This window comes from Triturus cristatus, chromosome 8, assembly GCF_964204655.1.
Source record: "Triturus cristatus chromosome 8, aTriCri1.1, whole genome shotgun sequence".
In the NCBI taxonomy this organism is placed as follows: domain Eukaryota; kingdom Metazoa; phylum Chordata; class Amphibia; order Caudata; family Salamandridae; genus Triturus; species Triturus cristatus.
In genome coordinates this window covers 1,640,021,252-1,640,040,642 of record NC_140591.1, presented here as the reverse complement: position 1 = coordinate 1,640,040,642, position 19,391 = coordinate 1,640,021,252, and the positions used below count along the sequence as shown (strand labels likewise).

The following is a 19,391-nucleotide window of genomic DNA, read 5'->3' as shown; positions in this document are numbered from 1 at the left end:
GCCCAAATGTGCACCCTTGATAAAAGAATCATAAACAGATGTTATTTTCTCAAATATATAATTCTCACTGTTCAGCATTAATGTAAGCAGCTTTCTTTTTAGTTCAGGCAAGCAGATGCCCGATATGCGGTTCCCCAAGACCACATGTTAGTCCTTCTTGCGCTTTAGTCACGCTACCTCTACGTAATTTTAGCTTGCACTTGCGCAAAGCGTTTTTACAAATAAAAGCGGTTTTAGTCGCGTTGCACTTTATTCCTCATTAATTTAAGTATGTGTAAAGCTTTTTTCCTGTGTGTCGGTGTTTGGTGTGTATTACTTTCATCTCGTTTACAACTTTTAACAGTTAGTAAATGTTAACGAAAGTTTTGATCTGAGCAAGTTTCGTTTTCTTGAATCTTTGCTCCATCAACAGCTCTGCCGGAATCTAGGGAAACTTAGCAAACCTATACATTTTTTAAAACTAGACACCGAGGGGAATCCAGGATGTGGTGACTTGACTGGCTCTCACCAGGTTCTGTTACCCAAAATCCCTTGCGAAACTCTTACTTTGTAAAAAAACCCACATTTTCCTCACAATTCTGTGGTGGAAAGTTCTGGAATCTGCTTGGATCTACAAAATTCCAACCACCACGCATTCCCCAAAGTTGTCTGAGAAAAATGCTTCCTCACTTGTGTGGGTAGGCCTAGTGCCCGCAACAGGAAGCAGACCAAAACGCAACGTGGAAACACCACATTTTCACAGTATAAACGGACCCTTTTTTGCAAAGTGGCTAGCTGTAGATTTTGAACCCTAGCTCTGCCGGCACCTAGGGAAACTTAGCAAACCTATACATTTTTGAAAACTGGACACCCAGAGTAATCCAGGATGGGGTGACTTGTCTGGATCTCACCAGGTTCTGTGTTCCAGAATCCTTTGCAAACCTCAAACTTCGTCCAAAAAACCCCACATTTTCCTCACATTTCTGTGGTGGAATGTTCTGGAATCTGCGTGGATCCACAAAATTCCACCCACCTTGCATTCCCCAAAGTCTTCTGGTAAAAATGGCACCTCACTTGCGTGGGTAGGCCTAGTGCCCCCGACAGGAAACGGCCCAAAACATGTGGACACATCACATTTTCACAGTGAAAACTGACCCTTTTTTTACAAAGTGACTAGCTGTAGATTTCGAACCCTATCTCAGCCCGGCACCTATGGAAATCTAGGAAACCTATATATTTTTTAAAACTAGACACCCAGGGTAATCCGGGATGCGGTAACTTGTCTGGCTCTCACCAGGTTCTGTTACCCAGAATCCCTTGCGAACCTCAATCCTTGTAAAAAAAACACATTTTCTTCACATTTCTGAGGTGGAAAGTTCTGGAATCTGCTTTAACCCACTAAATTCTACCCACACCGCATTCCCCAAAGTCTTCTGAGAAAAATGGTACCTCGCTTGTGTGGGTAGGCTTAGCGCCCCTGACAGGAAATGGCCCAAAACATGTGGACACACCACATTTTTATAGTGAAAACTGACCCTTTTTTTGCAAAGTGCCTAGCTGTAGATTTTGAACCCTAGATCTGCCGGCACCTAGGGAAACCTAGCAAACCTATACATTTTTGAACACTGAACACCCAGGGGAATCCAGAATAGGGAGACTTGTCTGGCTCTCACCAGGTTCTCTAACCCAGAATCCCTTGCAAACCTCAAGCTTTGTCAAAAAACCCACATTTTTCTTACATTTATGTGGTGGAAAGTTCTGGAATCTGCGTGGATCCACAGCATTCCACCCACCCCACATTCCCCAAAGTCTTCCGACAAAAATTGTACCTCACTTTTGTCAGTAGACCTAGTGCCCGCGACAGGAAACTGCCCGAAACGTAACATAGACACACCACATTTTCACAGTGAAAACTGACCCTTTTTTACTTAGTGCCTAGCTGTAGATTTTGAACCCTATCTCTGCCGGCACCTAGGGAAACTTAGCAAGCCTATTCATTTTTAAAAACTAGACACCCAGAGTAATCCAGGATGGGGTGACTTGTCTGGATCTCACCAGGTTCTGTGTTCCAGAATCCTTTGCAAACCTCAAAATTTTCCTCACATTTCTGTGGTGGAAAGTTCTGGAATCTGTGTGGATCCACAAAATTCTACCCACCCAGCATTCCCCCAAGTCTTCCAAGAAAAATGGTACCTCACTTGTGTGGGTAAGCTTAGTGCCCGTGACAGGAAACAGCCCAAAACGCAACATGGGCACACCGCATTTTCACAGTGAAAACTGACCGTTTTTTTGCAAAGTGGCTAGCTGTAGATTTTAGCTCTGCCGGCACCTAGGGAAACTTGGAAAACCTATACAATTATTTAAACTAGACACCCACGGCAATCTAGGATGGGGTGACTTGTCTGGCTTTCACCAGGTTCTGTTACCCAGAATCCCTTGCAAACCTCAAAATTTGTCCCAAAAACACATTTTCCTCACATTTCTGTGGTGGAAAGTTTTGGAATCTGCGCGGATCCACAATATTCCACCTACCCTGCATTCCCCAAAGTCTTCCAAGAAAAAATGCTTCCTCACTTGTGTGGGTAGGCCTAGCACCCACGACAGGTAACAGCCCAAAACGCAACATGGAAACACCACATTTTCACAGTATAAACAGACCCTTTTTTTTGCAAAACTACTCAATTCCCATTTACCTTGGCCGGTGACCATATAACATATCTAGGCATCTCATTGGCGCGTACTCCAGAGAAAACGCTAGCGGCCAACTATGGCCTACTCTTGGAACAAACCACTAAAACTCTAGCAACATGGTTTCGGACAGGCCTCTCCTGGGCAGGACATATCGCTGCAGTAAAGATGACGATCTTTCCATGTATGCTCTATGTCTTTCACACTATCCCCCTCTTCCTACCCGTGACCACCCTACGTAACTTACAACAAGCTATCAATAGCTTCATATGAGGCCAGAAGCATCCACAACTCAACTCACACCAGATCTCTAAGCTTAGAGCAGGTGGGGTAATGGGGGTTTGAGTGGTGATGAGATACTTTCAAGCATCCCAACTGCACTTGATCTTGGAATGGAACCACCCCCTCTCAGATAAACATTGGTCATTAATGGACCAATCTATCACTGGAGTGAACATATGGCGAGAGATCTGTCTTCCTCGTAAACACAGGATGTGGGGACTCTAGTCCTACCCGGTAATGGCGACTACTTTAAAAGTTTGGGATGCAACGTGATCCGCCATGGTTTTACCACATTCCCCTTCGAATGTCCCCATTAGTAGACAACCCTGACTTCCCGCCTGGTAGTAAGTCAGAACCATTTGTGAGATGGGGCGAGAAGGGCTGTAAGAGGGTAGGCTCACTATTTGATCAGAATGGGATCATTCCCTTCAGTCAGTTTCAGCAAGACTATGCTATTCCGGCATCTGAGCTCTTCACTTACAATCAGGCATTTCACTGGGTTACTTCCCAGGATATGAGACCGGGAGCTTCTCATCAAATGATGAATTTCAAAAAGTGTCTCTTCACTAAAAACGACGACAAACGCTCTACTTTTACCAGAACCCAACTGCATAAAATCCAGGGGTCAGCTGAGATGGGAGGAGGAATTAGGCAAAACTCTCTCAGACAAGGAATGGCAAGACATATCTTATAGCATTGGTGATACGGCATATGAGATTCCAGGTATGGAGGCTGCATACAAGGTAGCCTCTTATTGGTACTTAACACCGGCCCGATTGAACTATTGGAATAAAGATCGTCCAGCCACTCACTGGCGTGGGTGCGGGCAGACGGGCTCACTGGTACATTTACTATGGCATTGACCCAAACATTGCTAGGTCTCCCCAATCCTCTTACCTTTCCCATGCACTCCCTTACAGGAAGGCAGATAGCCTTAGCTCTTAACGCTGGAAGATTAGAACTACTGGCTCACTAGGGCCCCACAATGGTTCCGGGTCACACAGCATGGTTGAGGAGGATGTGGACTGTGCTTGCGATAGAGTGCTTGTCCATAATGGTGACAATAAAGCTGAAGCATACATGGAGTTATGGCCACCATTGTTCACACAGTTAAGCTGGGAATTCAGAGAGGTGACTTGCCCCAAGTTCCTTTGAATCTTACGCCTCACTTCCAATACCCAGGGCAAGGACACATAAAGGTAGTGTGTGCTTAAGAGCTTATCTATAGTTAACTCTGTGGGTTGGGATGACACAGGATCACCCTCTGTGCGTAGGAGACATGGGTGGGTAGTGGGTGGATCCTTTTTTCCTGGTTATTGAATTTTGTACCTGTTTGCCTTCCTAGGTTCTCTTCTTCTTTTGGCCCTCTATGTTATACAGTCTAAGGCATAAATAAGGCAGCCCACATTCCACTGGTGCATAACTTAATACACATGCCACTGGTATTTTGAAATTTGCTGCCGGCCTCCGGGTTGTTGGCCTATAGCTGTGTCTCTCTCATATGCATGTAAACTTGATGCCGGCCAGTGGATGTAGGCATATGCGTTGTTTTGATTTTGTGAAAAAGAATAAAAGAATTGTTCCAAAATGTACATTAGTGGCCAGGCTGGAACTTGAAAAAGTCTCTTAGTCAAAATTTGGACCAATTATCTACACAAAACTAGAGAATGACATTTATCTTGTGTTGTAACAGCTCCAACTAGATTAGCAGCACACAACATTAAAGGTATTACTTTACATCGATGACTTATGCTACCTGTTCAACAATGATAATAAATGGACTATCAGAAGCTATATGGAGAAGCTTGTTGTGAAGTCTCAAGAGAACTGAAGAAAAAAAAACTTTTAATCATTGATGAGGTGAGCATGGTCTCAAACTTAATGCTTGCCTTTGTACGATTGAGAATGCAACAGATTTTAAAAACAGATTACGATGTTCTGTTTGGAGGCAAACATTTAATTGTATTTGGAGACTTACTAAAACGTACTTCTGTAAAAGGAGAACCTGTTTTTAAACTCTTCTCGATGATGACACATGAAAATCTTTGGGAAGTATTGGGAATGTTAATATTTGGTTAAACTTTGAATATAAAGAACGTGTTAAGAATATGCGAGAAGAAGGTGATGAAGATTATGACAATATTCTTAAAGACATAAGAATTGGTGTCTTGATGGAACATGGAACACAAGCTTTAGAAAGTCGACTACTAAGGAACTTGTTTACAACTGGAGAAAAAGTAGCTGAAGTAATGTACACCATGCTTGTAGAAAACAGATCTATAGATTGCCTAATGCCTACACTGCAAAGAGTGTTCTACATTCAATCAATAACTTCTCAAACTGGAAAAACAAGAAATTGTGAAAATTAAAGCTATTGACAAAATTGAACACCAGGGAGTGACAATTCCTCTTACTGAGAAACTAAAGGCAAAATTAGATTTTTTAGAAAAGTCTGTATCCAAAACTACAGGATTAGAAAAGACTTTACATGTATGTAAAAACTGTAGAGTAATTTTGTGGCGTAATTTGAATGTAGAAGAAGGATTAGTAAATGGAGCAATGGGAAAAGTTTTTGATTTTGTAAATTTTCAAAATAGACATGGAATAGAATTTTTTATTATAAAATTTGATCAGATTCATTAGGTAAGAATGATTGGGTGTTGTGTTGTACATTTTTTGCTTGTAAAAGACAATTGATTGTCTGCAGATTACAGTTTCCTCTGTCTCTAAGACTTCATGCTCCTGATTTAGGTCAATATTCCACATATGAGAAACGTGTAGTGTGTCCAAAACGGAAATATGTCAAACATTCAACTGAGGTTCAAAAAAAGAAAACAATTGAAGAGAAACACAAAGGTGTAAAGGAAAAAAATAGTAAAGGTTGATGACATTGTAGGATACCGGTTGGAAAATAGTTCAGGTATCACCTGTTATGCTAATGTGATTCTGAATATTTGTTTTTATCTACATATTCATCATGAAAACATGGGAAATCGTGAAAAAAAAAAATCTGTTCAGCACTACATCATGTATTTCAACAGTTGGTAAGTGACAGAAGTAAAATGCATACTGCTCCTGGCATTCGGCATCTTTTAGATATATGTAGTGGTTCATTGACAAGTACTCTCAACATACAACAAGATGCACAAGATTTTCTAATGCTTATGCATGTTATAAGAACATGAAGGAATACACATTGAAAACGTATTTGGACTAAGTTACAGATGGGATCATAAGTGTGAAGAGTCTTCATTTACTTCTACCACTGAAATACAAACAGAACGATTCCTATACTTATCAATACCAGACTGCATATCAGTACCTTTTAACAAACTGATAAAAACAGCAAATCAGGATATGAGATGTTCACATTGTAGATTAGAGATGCTGTCTACATTACATGTAGAAAAATTTGGAAAATATCTAATTTTAATACTATAATGTTGTAGAGCAAATGGAAGAAAATTGCAAATAAAAATTGCAAAATTTAAAGGAAGTCAAATATCTATTTCAGGAAGAACATCTCCAGCAGTGGCTACTATTTTCCATGATGGACCTACTACAACACCTGGACACAATACTGTTTATTTAAAGTGTAATAAAGGATGGACACTTTGCAATGATGCCCGCTTGGAATTCAAAGCTACATTGCCTCATGAACTACCAAATTCTTGTATGTTATTTCTGCAGCCAAAGTTTTGAGTACCTTATTTGGCCTATTGGGGAAGGTGAAAAGAGAAATTAGACAGCACTGCAAACTATTAGTGTTTAGAATTAAAGTTTGGATTATTATTTGCACCAATTGATATTCCTTTTGGGAAATAATGTTTAAAAGCAAATAGTTTATATATTTGTTGTCTATTTTGTGGCAGATGTAAATGAGATTATACTTTTTGTGAAATGCATTTGTGATACATAATAGAGTTAATGTAGATGAAAGAACTGATTAAGAAAGTATAGAAAGGAGAACGCATAGCTATGGTTTGGTCCTTTAGCCCCCAGGACAGGCTAACGAATATTCGGCCCTGCGCCTGGTCTGACCACTCATTAATCTCCTGCTGGGTTCCGATGGATAGTCCACTTTCACAACCCCCTCGAGTGGAGAAAAGTGGGGAGCTGGAATAAAATTCAGGCAGACAACCTAATGGACACACTACAGAGGTTACCCTCACCCAAATTTGAGGAAAGCGACATTGACTCGGAAAGCGAAATCCTCAGTAACACTCTACAATCTGCTATTGATCAAGTAGCACCAGAATGTAGAGAAAGAATTAGACACAAAGGCATGGGGGCCCCCTGGTTTAATGAGCTACAGAGGGAAAGAAAACAGCCTCCGCCAAGCCGAGAGACGGTGGAGGAAAGCTTACGACCCCGCTGAGCTAACAACCTATAAATCTCTACTCACACTTTATAAAAAATCCATCAAATCTAGGAAAGCTGAGTATTATGAAGTGCGTATCATTTACGCGCCAAATACCAAAAGGAGACTTTTAAGATCTTAAAAGAACTCAGCAAAAAGTCAGATGCAAAATCTGCAGTAGCACCCACAGACTGTAACGTTCTACAGTCCATTTTCCTCCAGAAAGTAACAGACATCCTCCTGGAGATTGAAAACACCCCCATCACCATGAGCCCCTCACTTATCATCATCTCACTAGCTTCCCTCAACTAGACCCAAGGTCTTTGATGCTCTTGATAAATGGCACTACATCAGGCTCCCCTTCCGACCCCTGCCCGCCGAGGACCTTCAGGAGGGCACTTCATGTCTTGGAAAACCAGTTTCTCACTCTCCTGAATAATTCCTTAGTGACAGGCCAGGTCCCCTCAAACTTGAAGGAGGCTAGAGTTACTCCTCTATTAAAGAAACCTGGGGCAGACAGGGCCGAACTCAAACATTGGAGGTCTATCTCCCAGCTCCCTTTCCTGGCACTGGTTGTTGAGTAACACGTCTTGAAGACAATCTCGGCACTCCTGGAGGAACACGAGCTACTCCAATCTCACCAGGCAGGTTTCAGGGCCCACCACAGTACGGAGCTGGTTATGCTATCAGTTCTGGATGAATTTAGGATTAAGGCCGACAACAAAGAATCGAGCGCCCTGATCGTACTAGATCTTTCAGTGGCGTTCAATGTGGTCAGCCACACAAAACTACTGACCCGGCTGGTGGACCTGGGCATTGGGGGGCAGGCCCACAAATGGTTAAAGTCCTTTCTATCAGGACGGTCGCAGAGGATCCAACTGGGCGAGCAGGTATCGGAATAGGGCAACATCTCTTGCGGGATCCCTCAGGGCTCCGCACTGTCCCCTCTCCTCTTTAATATATACCTACAGCATCTGGTTGCCGCTCTAGCCAAAATGGACTACTGAGTATTCAACTACGCGGATGACACCCAACTAATCCTGAGGATCGATAATTCGGCCCATGCCCAAAAGTAAACCCAGAACATCCTCAGGTTCACAGTAAACTGGATGACTGACAACTCCCTAAAAATCAACCTTGACAAAACTGAAGTCTTAGCCATCTCAACAAAAAACAAGCCCTGGAGCGATCGGTTCTGGCCCCAAGAGTTGGGGGCCACTCCCAGCCCAGCACCTGTTGTGAAAAGCTTGGGCATTAAGATCGACTCTGAGCTCTCTATGACCAACCAAGTCAATTCTGTGGTTGGAACATGTGTAGGTCTTCTAAGATAGCTGAGGAAACTGGTTCCTCTTCTCTCAGTCTTGTCATTGAAAACCATTGTATCAGCAACTATTGTCTCGAGACTTGACTACGGCAACACGCTTTATGTCGGGCTCCCCCAGAAACTCACTAACTAATTGCAGGTGGTGCTGAATGACACAGCCAGGCTGATTTTCAGGCTGCCCAGAAGAACTCACGCCACTTCCTTGCTATGGAAGTTGAACTGGTTGCCTATCAAGCAAAGAGCGAAGTTTAAGGGACTGTGCATTACCCACAAAGCTCTACACGGAAACGCCCCTTCGTACATAAAAGAACGCCTACTCAAATATGTGCCAGGGCGCTCGCTGCGTTCAGCGGAAGCCGGCCGGCTGACCTGCCCACGATGTAACACCACATCCAAAGGGGGACGAGCGTTCTCGGTCCTTCTGCCACAACTCTAGAACCAGTTGCCCGTTAATCTCCGTAAAGAACCCAGTCTTCTTCACTTTCTGTAACAGTTAAAAACTATTCTTTTTAGGGAAGCATTAAATATGGCTAAAGCCCTTTCAGTACCATGGAGACAATCCCGCCCTGGACTGTGTTTCCCTTCTTCCAAAGCGCTAAGAGACCTGTCGGTGTACACACGCTATAAAAGAGCAAATTAACATAACATAACATAACTTATTGATAATGATGTTCTATGCTGATTTGTTTTCTTTTTAACAATCAATTTGATTGTTTTTTTCCCCACTGTTCAATGATGATCGTACATTGAAATCACTGTGTATGGTGAATGTATGTGCAATTTGAGAACAAAGAAAAGGAAAATTGAGAATCTTATGTCATTCTAAATTAATTTTGTGTTCTACAAAATAAAATATTATAATTTCTCTAATATATCATTAATAAATACCATTTGTTCTTTTTCGTCTTTATAGTAGCTACTGTTGATGTTTAGTTTGAAAACAGTTTTGATACTGTCTAGAATATTACTACACTGAAATAGATTAACTGAATGATGTATCTAAATTACTTAAAAGGTAAGAATACATAATACAATATGGATGATAACCTGGAAAAATTATAATATGTTATTTGTTTGTAAGATAAATATTGTTCATCCTTTAGACTATTTGAAATGTATCATTATATTTTTGAGGAGCAGTATCACACTTACATTTTACAAAATTTCATAAATCAACAAAAGTGGTTTTATTGCAAATTATTTACTCCTCATTATATGGGGTAGGTGCGTATTGAAATCTCTATCAAAGGACATTTGAGGTACATACTTACATAACATTTGTCTGCTTTTGTGACTCAATACTATAGTACAACTGATAAGATTTGTGGCTGTGCACCTATATAATAACTTACATAGTTTTGAACTTAGAGTCAATAGATGCAAAACACACGTGGCAGAATACAGGTAGAAGCCTAAACATACTAGAATATGTCTGTTTCACACCACATGTTCTCTAAATTTGTGTTCAAGAAGGTATATGTATTAGTTTCTCCTTTTCATACAGGACAGGTGGGTATTGATAATTTTGAAGAATGATATATCTTCTCATTTGAAGAAGTATTTTAAAATATATTATAGAGCTAACAGGACTAACATTTAATGGACAGAATCTACTGTATACAGCACAACCCATGCATTTATCCAATCATTCATACACTAGCTTTGCAGTAATTCATTTATTCACGCACTATACATAGACCCATCCAATCATGCAGATACTAGTAATGCACTCATTCAATCACCCAGAAACTACTCTTGCACTGTTCCAAACACCCAGGTAGTACCCATACACTCAACCGTTCACCGAGGCACTACCCATGCAATGCTCCATTCACCCAGGCACTACCTATACACTCATGGAATTACCCAGGGACTACCCATTCACTCATGGAACCAAACAGACACTATGCATGCACTGATCCAATCACGTAGGGACAACCCATATATTCATCCATACACTCATGCAATCACCCAGGCAATTCCTCTGTACTGAACTATTAACTAAGGCACTACCCATGCACTCATACATTCACTCATGCACTGCACATGGACGTATACAGTTATCAAGATAGTGGCATGTACTCATCCAATCACCTAGGCACTACCCATATACTCACTGGATGAGCCACACACTACCCTTGCATTAATCTATTCATTCACGCATTACCCATGGAGTCATCCAATCACTCAGACACTATGCTTGCACTCAACCATTCACTCAGTCACTACCCATACACTCATGCATTCACTCAGGCAGTACCCATGCACTCATCCAATCACCCAGGCACTACTCATACTCTAATTCATTCATACAGGTACTATCCATTCACTCATGGAATAATCCAGGTACTGCTCCAGCACTCATCCAATGTCCCAGGCACTATGTATACAGTCAGCCAATCTCCCAGGCACTCCACATACACTGATTGATTTACCCAGGTAGTATCCATGCACTCATCCAATCACCCAGGCCCTATTCATGCTCTTATTCATTCATCCTGATACTATCCAAGCACTCATGCAATAACCCAGGTAGTGCTCTAGCACTCATCCAATCTTCCAGGCACTATGCATACACTCATCCAATCACCCAGGCACTACCTATACACTCATTGATTCACCCAGGTACTATCCATGCACTCATACAATCACCCAGACACTGCTCTTGTACTCACGATTCATCTAGCCACTACCCATGCATGCATTGATTCACTCAGACACTGCCCATCCAGTCATGCAGTAATTGAGACAGTCCCCATGCATTCATGCGATCACAGACACTACCAATGCACTTACCAAATGAGCCAGGCACTACCCTTACCCTAATCCATTTCCTCAGGCATTACCCATGCACTCATCCAATCTTCCAAGCACTACCCTACACTCATTCATTCACCCAGCCATTATCCATGCACTCATTCATTCACCAAGGTACTATCCATGCACTCATAGAATCACTCAGGTACTACCCATGCACTTATCCAATCACCCAAGCACTATGCATGTACTCATCCAAACACCCAGGCACTACCCATACACTCACTAATTCACCCAGGTACTGTCCATGTACTCATCGATTCACTCAGGTACTGCCCATGCAGTGATTGAGGCAGTCCCAATGCATTGATGCAATCACACAGACGCAACCCATGCACTCACCCGATGAGGCAGGCACTACCTTTACACTAATCCATTTACTCAGTCACTACACATGCAGTTATGAAATCACCCAGGCACTATCCATGCACTCATCCAATCTCCCAGGCAGTATCCATGCACTCATCCAAACACTCAGGCACTACCCATACACTCATTAATTCACCAAGATACTATCCATGCACTCATAGAATAGGGCTGGCCCCAGGGGATGGGGTCCCCGGGGCCAGAAGTGGCCCGGGAGGGGGGCCACGCAGCCCCCCTCCCTCAATGAAATATAATTTTTTTTAAAAAAGAGGCACAGCCCCGGGGAATGGGGTCCCTGGGGCTAATAGAGGCCTCAGAAGAGGGGCCAAGCAGCCCCCTCCTTAAAAAATATTTGTAAAAAATAAATACATATATGGCCATGCCCCAGGGGATGGGGTCCCCGGGGCCGAAATTGGGCGGCCCCCTTCCTGTTTAATTTTTTTTTTTTTTTTAAATAGGGGTCAGGCCCTGGGGGATGGGGACCCCAGGGCCCCAAAAATGGGAAAAGAAGGGGGGCCACACAGCCCCCCTTCTGAAAAGAAAAAAAAAGAAGCCGGCATCGCGCCGGAGGCCCCGCCCCCTCCCTGCAGCACTCTGCAAACTCGCCCCCTGGCACGTTGTAAGTTGGGGAATTAATTCCCCTTGAATACTGAGGGTCCCTGGGGGCCAACTAGCCCACCAGGTACCTCCAGTATGCACCAGGGAGCTGCGTTGTAGAGAGGTGGTCCAAGGCCACACTCCCTTTATACACCGCTCTGCAACGCAGCTCTGTGGCACTTACTGGAGGTACGTGGTGGGCTAGTTGGCCCCCAGGGACCCTCAGGACTCAAGGTGACTGAGTTGTGGCATCGACCCATGTTCGACATCTGTCTCTCACAAGAACAGGGCTTGAACCCAGATGACATTGTATTGGCACACTGTTCCTGACAAGTAAAGAAAAGAGGAAGGATCAAATAAAGGCCCGAATTCCCCTCCAGATCCGCGTTGTAAGCTCACATTGGCGGAGGAGTTAGATGGAGTCTGCTGACATCACATCTGGGGACGACGTCACTGCGGAGTCACTCAATGCCCTCTGCCAGCATGCGGACATACTGTGGGAAAAAAGTTTACCGATCCAGTTTGGCGCCTGGGGAGGATTCTAAAATAAGTAATCTGCTGCTAGATGTCTCTATCAGATTCAATACTTAGTACAGGACTTCAGTTTAGCATTTAGATACAGTATTTTAGAAATAGCAATACCTTACAGTTCAAGAAAAATACACACTTAGTGCAATATTTTAAATGAGCAATGTTACCCTATGGCAGGAAAACAAAAATGCAATTGCACAGGTAAGTACTTTACTCACAAACTCAGTCTTTGGGGTTTAAGGTCAACGCAGGGCAAGGTTCAAGTGAGCACCAAGACTGCACCACCAGTGGCACCTAGGCGGCTGGCTGAAGAGGTCAGATTCAGCGTTGGGTACCCAATGTTAACCAAAGGAGCCAGGGGGCACTCAAAGTTGTGCTAATTACAGGTAAGTAAAGTCGACTTGGAGGTCTACCTCCAGGGGTTAAGTCAAGTACTGGGGTGTGTGGCACGAGGCAGCACCAAACATACAGCCTCAGTGGCACAGGGGTGGCCAGTGCAGAGTGCCAACACATCCTTGGGTGCCCAATGCAATCAAAGGAGGACGACGGTCTCAAACAATGGCTGCAGGCTTGGACCAGAAAGCTGGACGAATTAAACTGGTGGCTAGGCAGGTCAGTTCAGAAGTTGAAGGTCACCTGGACACCATTGGTTAGGCTCTGCAATGCCTGGGGGCTGCGGGTGCATGAAGTCTTTGGACGTCCGGAAATCTGCATTGGAGCTGGTCGTGGTTAGGGGGTCCTTCATGTTGAGGCTGCGGGTGTCATGGTGGAGTCCAGAAGGAGTCATCTCACTGTGGACTTAGGCTCTGGATCGCGGTGGAACCTCATTGTGACTGGTGGGCCACTTGGACTTGGGTCAGAGGCGTCGAGTGCAGTGGTAGATCAAAAAGTGGGCTTTTCTGGTTCCACAGGTCACAAAGGCCTTTCTTGAGTTTCTTCTTGAATGGGGCCGCTGTTCTTGGGACTTCTGGTCTTTGTTGAAGGCAGCAGTCCTTCCAGAGGTTTTTGAGGCTGCTCGGTTGCTGGATGAGCCATCGGTTTTCACAGGATCTTTGAAGGCAACAGATAGGCCAGTAGGTCTGGGGCAAACCCAGTGGGTTTCTTCAGTTTTCTTCGCTGCACGTCTCTTTGCTAAATGTAGGGGCATTACAGGGGCTGGAAGGTAGTAGCCTACTCCCTTTGTTGCAGGGGCATACCCCTAATCCTATTGGCTGAAATCCTCAAAACCAATATGGGGGGTTTTCAAAAGAGGTAATCACTTCAGCTCAGGACACCTTAGGGGTGGTCCTGGCTGAGCAGGGACACACCTCTCCTGCTTACTAACTTTCCCGCTGACCTTGCTGCCAAAAGTGGGGCTTAGTCGGGGGGCAGGCATCTCCATTAGCTGGAGAGGGCCTGGCTATCATAGCAAAAGGCAGGAAGCTTTTGAGGCTCACCACACTGCAAAACTGTTCCTGCTTGGGAGTAGGTGTGAAGCACCTCTACCCAGAGCAGGCTTGGCTTCTGAGTCACAAGCACATAAAGTTCACACTTCAGGGGGTCAGACATATGTCTAGAATTGGCAGGCTGCTGCAGACCAGCCAGGTATACACTAGTGGTTTGGTAGATTTTCAGGGGCATCTCTGAGGTGCCCTTTGAGTGCATTTATTAATGAATCCAACACTGCAATCAGTGTGGGATCATTAATCTGTGGTGTTTGGTAACAAACAACTTGGAATTAAGTGATGCCATCATGGATCTGTGGAACTCGTATTCACAAGCTCCCTGCCCATATACTCAGTACGGCTTCACTATGCAATATTAATGTTTAAGACTAGACTTAGAAACTATAGGGGCATATCTGCTCATGCAGTTATGCCTTCATTAGAGGTATAGTTCACCCTGGCTTAGGGCTCCAAGGCCTTATCTATGCCTCTTGCAGTGCTGGCAGGCCTGACAGGGATGTGTGACAGGTCGACTCTTAACTTTCAGCTTAACCAAAACACGTAGACTGCAGTAGCAGTGAACATGTGTTTGGTGAAGGGTTTCTTAGGGTGGAGGCATGATGCATGCTGTAGCCCTTGGGGACCCTCTCTGGTCACAATGCCCTTGGTTCTACTGATACCTTTTACAAGGGGGTCAATATGTGGGCCAGAGGTGTGTCAATTGTGGAAACAAAGGTACAGTTTTAGGAAAGAATACAGGTTGTGGGAACCTGGTTAGCAGGAACCCAGGGCACATTCAGTCAAAGATGCATCAGAGTCAGGCAAAATGTGGGGGTAACCATGTAAAAAGGGGTTCTTTACTACACTATTTATTTAAAATCTCATTTTTTCCCTGTCTCTGTGATTTCTCATTGCTGTATATAGTAGGGGAACTATTCCATATGAACAGGTTGTGATATAAATAATTTAGGGGTCCTGTGCTCTTATGAGTTATGTGTCATATATCCTATGTGAACAAACACATAATAGTTCAACAAAGAGATATGAGTAATTTTCCCCTGGTATATGATGTCAGCATCCATATATAGGTGGTCTGTGTTGTAGGTAGGACTATATTATAGCTAGGTCTTTGTTGTCTTGTTAAATTAATCAGGCATCTATTATGGAACTTCAGCAATGTCAAAGCCTGTGATATCATTAGCATTAAGGTCATCAGACATCACTTCCTGTGAAGATTTAGAATGTCATATGATGTCACTTACTTTGACATCATTAAGGCCATAGGATATGTGAGCTCACTTCTGCTACCCCAAGTATTTTGGGGAATCAACATCCATGGAAAAAAGCCTCCAGAGCTGAATGTGACACTAGAAATCTCTGCGGAGAGGACGTGGCAAAGCAAGGTCACATGATGCAGAAGTGGAGGTAGGCAAAGGATCAGATAAGACCATTACAAAAATGTACACTTGCAACACTTGTCACGCACTCACCAGATGGGGATATACATTGGCGATACATGCCGGCTTCACATCAGGATCTCGCGGGGTGGGCATTCTGCTGCGCCGTAACTTCCCATTTGTCACCGGACGTTCAGAGACTGACCCGCTGGGGCGCTATGTGGTGCTCTCGGGGAGGTGGGAGGGACACATACGCAACTTGGTGACGGTCTATAGTCCACCAGGTCTCCAAACCCAGTCATACCACGATCTCGGTAAACTTCTCCTTTCTCTTCCTGAGGGGCAGCTTCTAATTGGTGGGGACTTCAATGCAGTAGTGTCGGGAAGACTAGATAGGCACCCACCCCGAGACATGGCGACAGGACATGTGTGGCTCTCCAACCTCCTGGAGGTGTTCGGACTAGTGGATCTTTGGCGTATGCGCCACCCTCACCTACAACAGTACACATTCTTCTCGGGACCACACCACACTTTTTCTAGGATAGACTATATCCTTACACCGCTGCAGCACGACACTACCATTCGAGAGATTAATCATCTGGCACGGAGTTTAAGTGACCACTCCCCTATATGGGCACACCTCACTATTGGGGAACAGAAAGTAGGCTGTGTGGCACCCATCAACCCCTGGTTCTTACGTACTCCTGAGACCAAGTAGAAGATCGGCCGCTCGATAGACCAATACTTCCAAGAAAACGTTGGGACGGTGGAATCCCCTGCTGTCCTCTGGGAAGCATTTAAGACCGTATTGAGGGGTGAAGCCCTCTCAATAATTGCCGGCCAGCGCAAAGAAAAGGAGATACAAATGCTTACCATCAAGCGTGACCTCCTCGCTCTGGAGGGGGCAGCGCAAGTTGATGGGAGTCCGGGGGCTCTGCATAAGATGCAGCTCAAGGCGGCCGAATATAAGGAACTAGCTACCGACGCCGCTAAAACCATAGCAAGAGATAGAGACGGCCGGCTGTATGACCAAGGGGACAAAGCGGGCAAATTAATAGCCTGGTTGGACAAAAAGCAGAAAGCGCAGAGGGTGGTATCTGAGCTTCAGACTGAGGCGGGCGCCCTCCTTACTGAGCCGCAGGAGATAATTATCGAGTTTGCAGCACATTTCAAAAGAGTATACAGTAAGGGATCTATGCTGCCAGAGGAAGATTCCTCCGAGCTTTTCAAAGACATTGGACTGCCCTCCCTTTCAGACGATGACCGGTAGACTTTGGAAGGTGTACTCACCTCAGAAGAACTGACCAAGGCAATCAAGGACCTCCGGCCTGGGAAAGCTCTTGGACCCAATGGTCTCCCTATCGAGCTGTACAAGCTCAAACCCGACTGCCTGGGTCCACACCTTAAAAATATGTTCGAGGACAGTAATGCTCTGGGGAAACTGCCGAGGGACCAACGTATCGCCACACTGGTGGCCATCCCTAAAGAAGGGAAACCCAGGGAGCTGGGCGACTCTTATAGGCCAATATCGTTATTAAACGCTGAACCCAAAATCCTCGCGAAGCTCCTGGCAAATAGGATCAAGCCGATCGTCACCAAACTGATCCACCCAGATAAGTCGAGCTTTATGCCGCACCGAAACGCAGCGCTCAACTTGCGACGACTCCATGGAGTATTGGGACGCAGCCATACGATCCAGGAAGATGCGGTTGTGGTATCGTTGGATGCCGCTATGGCATTCGACACGCTCGATTGGCCCTATATGAGGGCGGTCTTCAAAAAGATGGACTTGGGTCCTAATTTCATTCGGTGAGTGCTCCTCCTCTACACTAAGCCACTAGCCCAAGTGGTGGTAAATAACAAGATCTCAGAAGTTTTTACTCTGGTGAGAGGGACGCGTCAGGGCTGCCCCCTCCTTTTTGCCCTCTCCCTGGAGCCTCTCAAGGCCTGGATATGACAAGATCTCTCACTACGAGGGCTTAGATGGGCAGATGGGTGGGAGGACCGGATCTCGCTCTATGCGGACGACATTCTCTTATACCTTGCCTCCCCCTCCAAATCCCTTAGAGTTGCACTAGATATTTTCACCAGTTTTGGGAGAAACTCGGGTTACAGCATCAACTGGGGGAAATCACTCTCCTACATCCTCCACAGTGACTGCCCGATTAAGATGGCCACGGAGGGGTTTCCATGGATGTGGTGACTCGCTACGAGAAGAATCTCCTCTGCAGGGGTTCAAGAGGGACACCGCCATTTGGAAGAGGCTCCCGCTGTCCCTGCTGGGTCGGGCAGCTCTATTTAAGATGATGGCACTGCCGCGTTTTTTGTATGCCTTGCAAAACTACCCAGATTTAGTCCCACAAAAGTACTTTGTAGATATCGAAGCCACTCAGAGGGACCTATTATGGGCTGGAACGCCGCGCATATCTCTTCAAAAACTCACACTGGGGTGGTATGATGGGGTATAGCACTTCCGGACATTCGGAAATATTACTGGGCAGCACATATCTTGGCCATAAACCAGGGCACGTACAGTGGTGGAGATGATACCGGGTATGGCATGGACAGGTGACTCCTCCCGGGGGGAACTTCAAGGCTGCGCTCTGTTTTAAACCTAATAAGTACCCACTCACAGGACCTACAAAACACTCGGTCCAGCTTTGGCATATTGTGAGCCGCAAACTGGGATGGGCTGACAAATCCACATTGGCTACCCCGCTCTGTGTCTCCGAAAGGCTGGGTACGTTGGGCGTACAAAAGGGTTTCGTAATTGGGATCTGATAGGGATCTCCCATATAAAAGATCTATGGGGGCCCACGGGGATGATGACTTTTGCCCCACTGCAGCAAGCTTACGATTTAGCGCAGTCTAACATTCCACCCGGTATGACGCTCCCGGAGTCCTCTCCCCTTGAGGACAGACGGCTTGACGGTCATTTACCGGAAAAGGGTATCTCCCTCAAATACATAAAACTCATACACCACACCTCTGACCCCTTGTTGACACTTAGAAGGAAATGGGAGGCTGACGGTCTAGAGATTGATGACGAGGAATGTAGAGAGGCTCTTTCCTCCCCCAAAGAAGTAGCGATATCTGCGAAATTGAGGCTCATACAACTAAAAATATTGCACCGAGTTTATATCTAGGGTACACGACTAGTACTGATGGGTAGGAGTGCAGACGGGCTCTGTAGGAGACAGTGTGGGGAGGTGGGGATGTATCTTCACATAATTTGGGAGTGCCCTATAATACAAGCATACTGGAAGCGGGTGCATGACTGTATGCGTACAGTCTGGGAGGTTGACTTGCGACCCAAAATTAAAAGCTGCCTCTTGAGCATCTAGGAGCCCACGGACCTATCAGCAAAGGGCAAACTATGGGTGACGCTTGGACAGGTAATTGCAAAACGCAATATAGCACGCCTATGGGGAGCGGGAACACCTCCAACGCTCAGTGAGTGGAAAAAAGACATGGACTGGTGTATGCTGCAAGAGAAGACAGTCTATGTGGCCCGGGGTTGTCCCCGGAAATGGGTGGCAGTTTGGTCAAAATGGAATTAATACCGTGGAAACTTGTGTGAACCTTCCATAATCCCCTCCCGTGACAAACCATTAACACCGTGATGA

The 19,391-nt window shown here is 45.0% G+C and overlaps 1 protein-coding gene across 1 annotated transcript in view; it reads right to left on the bottom strand.

Annotated features, from left to right (window-relative positions):
- Positions 1-19,391, bottom strand: part of LOC146808472 (transient receptor potential cation channel subfamily M member 2-like) — a 2,315,843-nt gene that overhangs the window by 164,808 nt on the left and 2,131,644 nt on the right. The gene's annotated exons all lie outside the window — the stretch shown is intronic.